Source organism: Gekko japonicus, unplaced genomic scaffold (assembly GCF_001447785.1).
Source record: "Gekko japonicus isolate JY-2015 unplaced genomic scaffold, Gekko_japonicus_V1.1 scaffold966, whole genome shotgun sequence".
NCBI classification, from domain to species: Eukaryota; Metazoa; Chordata; class Lepidosauria; order Squamata; family Gekkonidae; genus Gekko; species Gekko japonicus.
In genome coordinates this window covers 103,728-107,664 of record NW_015169202.1, presented here as the reverse complement: position 1 = coordinate 107,664, position 3,937 = coordinate 103,728, and the positions used below count along the sequence as shown (strand labels likewise).

General features: G+C 45.6%; 1 protein-coding gene across 1 annotated transcript in view; it reads left to right on the top strand.

The window, feature by feature from the left end:
* LOC107114752 (chromosome unknown open reading frame, human C10orf107) overlaps positions 1-3,937 on the top strand; it is a 117,496-nt gene that overhangs the window by 64,570 nt on the left and 48,989 nt on the right. The window lies entirely within an intron of this gene.

The following is a 3,937-nucleotide window of genomic DNA, read 5'->3' as shown; positions in this document are numbered from 1 at the left end:
TAGTCTTATAGCAATGGATGGACAAGCCCTTTGAGCCCTTGCCCAAGTGCCTGGAATCATTGCTTTCAATGAAGGTACGCTTGTTAATGGCAATCACCTTTGCCAGATGGGTTAGCAAATTTAGCAGCATTACGAGTGGAGCAACCATTGTTAAAGATTTCTCCCGAAAGGGTGGTGCACCACCCAATTTTGAACCAAGGTCATCTCAAAGTTACATTTGTCCCAGGACTCGGAGCGTATTCTGTCTGTCTTTTCCTCCTCTTTGACCTCGGACATGGAGAGGTGCCTGCAATCCTTGGATGTTAGGAGGGCACTGTTATTTTATTTGAAACGGACAGCTGGGTTTTTTGTTTGCTTCTCGGGATCATGCAGGAGGAATGGAGCATCGCCCTAAATCGTGTCTAGGTGGCTAATAAAAGGTAAAGGTTCCCTTGCTCGAAAGCCAGTCGAGTCCGACTCTAGGGTTGCTGTGCTCATCTCCATTTCAAAGCCGAAGAGCTAGCGCTGTCCGAAGACGTTTCCGTGGTCATGTGGCCGGCATGACTAAACACCAAGGCGCACCGAACGCTGTTCCCTTCCCACCGAAGTGGTACCTATTTATCTACTTGCAATTTCTTGCTTTTGAACTGCTAGGTTGGCAGGAGCTGGAACTAGAGACGGGAGCTCACTCCATTAAACTCTGTTATGGGCTAGCTGAGTGTTCTTTCCCTTTAGAGGTTCCTGCACATTCCACTAGGGCTGTCACCTCATCTACAGCATTTTAGAGTGGTGTCCCGCTGAATGGTCTTTGACGGATACCTTCGTTTGTCATTACGCCTTGGACTTGCGGGCTAGGAGAGAGGCCCCACCGGGAACGACTGTTCTTCAGTCTCTGTTTAAATGTCCTGCCTCCTGTCGTTAGGTGCTAAAAATCCCCATCTGAGAGTGCCTAGGAAAATTTCTACCTGTGTCCGGAGCCGCCTGCTTGATACCTGACAGGATATGATCCTGGCCTGTGCTGCCTTAAAGCCAGAGTTTGTGGGAGGGCCACATGCATGACATCAGGATAGCAAATAATAGATTACCACTGGAGAATAGTGACCTCTTCCATGAAGTCACCAGGAGAGCTAGTGTGGTGTAGTGATTAGAGCGTTGGATTTGGATCTGAGAGACCCAGGTTCAAATCCCTACTCCACTGTGAAAGCTTGCTGACTGATCTTGGGCCTATAACATGCTCCGAGCCTTACCTGCATCACAAGGTTGTTGTGAAGAGAAAATAGAAAAGAGAAGAGAAAGTATAAGCTGCTTTGGATCCCATTGGGGAGAAAGGTGGGGTATAGGTGGCCTCTGGTAAGCTGCTGTGTCTTGCCTTTGGTCCCACTCTCCCCTACGATAAGGGAATAATAATGCTGGCCATTTTGGTGTAGTGGTTAAGTGTGCGGACTCTAATCTGGGAGAACTGGGCCTGATTCCCCACTCATCCACTCGCAGCTGCTGGATGACCTTGGGCAAGACATAGTTCTGTCAGAGCTGTTCTTTCAAGGACAGTTCTGGAAAGAGCTCTCTCAGCCCCACCTACCTCACAGGGTGTCTGTTGTGGGGAGGGGAAGGGAGGGGAGTTTGTAAACCGCCCTGAGACTCCAAGTGAAGGGCAGGGTATAAATCCAATCTCTTCTTCTCTTCTATAAGGAGGCAAACACTCTGAAGTGCTGCATCATTACCACCTGTACTATTACTATTGTGCAAACATTTTGCAAATTAGTTTGTGTTAGCCATCTAGTAAGGGAGAAAAGAAAAGTGGTGAGTACTAGCAAGGCGACCAGTCCCTCCCGAGCAAGAATATCCTACTGTTTACTTGTTCTGTTTTTAAGTGTGGTTGTTTTGATTCCTCTGTTCGTCATTCCTCTCCAAGATGGGGGTGCACATCTACCCTGTTAGGGGGCAAACATGGGTAAAAGTCTTGCTTGTCTCCTCTTGTGCAACTGGTGCTGGAACAGCCAATAGTGCAAGCTTAGCACTAAGTGAAGGGTCCACAGTTTTGGTCAGCTAAAAGGGCCTTGAAGCTTTCGCAGCTGGTTTCTTATTGAATGTTCTGCCTTTTTATATCAGTACTCATCTTTATTTAGGGACAAATTTAAATTTAGATCGAAAGTACGCTTATCTTTTACTATGTCTAACAAAAGCCATAATTTATAATAAATTATCACAATTGCTGTTAGTATACATCAACTTTTAGTTTGCAATTCGCACCGCTAAGCATCTCTCAAAGCTGTCAAATTTTCCATAAATGCAGCCTTCATGCAGTCGATCTGCTTCTGATTAAATCTGACATTTCGTTGGTACGCTGTTTGAGGTCATACAGCATGTATTATAACAATTGATAGTACACTGGAGTCCCTTTAGCGGAACTCTTCTTTGCAAAGTAATAAGTGTAATTCAAAGTGCACCAAAGTAATAGGGTAATTCTTTATTATTTATTTATTTGGATTTACTAGGCCTCCCTTCCCTACAAGCAGGGCTCGGGGCGGCTTACAAGGTAGTATACAGAATTCATTGTTAAAACCAACATTGAAACCGCCTAAAAACAGATCAGTAGATAAAACAATATATGTATATACAAGTAGCGGGGGGGGGGATTTAGCTCCCCAGCCTCCTTGGGGGGGAGGGGTAGCAAGGGATGGGGAAAGCATATAAGAGTGCCAGATGTCCTACTGTCCCCCATCGCTGTCCTCAACCGAATGCCTGGCGGAACATCTTTGCCTTGCATGCCCTGCGGAAAGGCAATAACTCTCGCAGGGCACGGATGTCTTCTGGCAGAGGGTTCCACCAGGCAGGGGTGAGGGCCGAAAAATCCCTGGTCCTGGTTGAGGACAGCCAGATCTCTCTCGGGCCGGGGATCACCAAGAGGCTCTTCCACAGGCATACTGAGAGAGCTGGTCCCGAAAATATGTAGGTCCCTGACCACTAAGGGCCTTAAAGGTCAAAAAACAAGACCTTGATCCTGATCTAGTGCTCTGCTAGAAGCCAGTGCAGCTCGCACAGCACTGGTTGAATGTGTGCTGTTCAGGGGGTCCCACTAAGGACTCACGTGGCTGCATTCTGGATCAGTTGGAGCTTCTGGATCAGGCGCAAAGGTAGGCCCGTGTAGAGCGAATTACAGTAATCTGTCCCAGATGTCACCATTCCAAAGTAACTCCTTCAGGATTGGCAGGATATGTTCTCTCCTAATGTGTCAGTTAGCACATTTTGTATTAATTCAGGTTTCCCAGCAGTCCTCAAAGACAACCCCATTGCAGCCATTGACTCTGGTCACAATTGGAGCATGGGTAATTGTGACCTCATCTCAGCTATCCAAGGAGAGACACAGCTGGAAAACCAACTGAAGATGGTTAAAGGCATATGGTTTCCTGTAGTCAGCTATCTGTCAAGAAGGAGGTATTATCCCAAAAAATAAGCATTACCAAGAACTGTTATATTTTTGAAATATGTAGGGTAACATCTAAATTTGTAAGGAAGATAAGGTATTGGACAGTTGTTTCTAGGAAAATCAGCTAATGGAAATAGTTAACTTTATACATGTACTAACTACTGATTATCGTCGTTATACTGTTGTACTCTTAAAATAATAATAATGGAACTCTTAAACTCTGTTGTACTCTTAAAATAATAATAATAATATTTAAAAAATTTTAAAAAGATGGTTAAAGGCACCGTGTGCCAGAGAGGAGACTCAGATGTTCCTCTGCAAGCAGTGAATCTGATGGTGTTCCCAAGCTACAAACCCCATCTCAGACAGGCTGACTCATTCCACAGTTAACACTCTTACCAAATGGCGCTGTGGTCTTCTGTGGCTTAAGCATTAGTCTATTGGCCCTCATCCAGCCCGTTACCTCTGCCACACACCTGCTTAGTACTTCTGGTTTCTCACCTAGTTCTGCTGTTTCAAATCAGGCTGCTT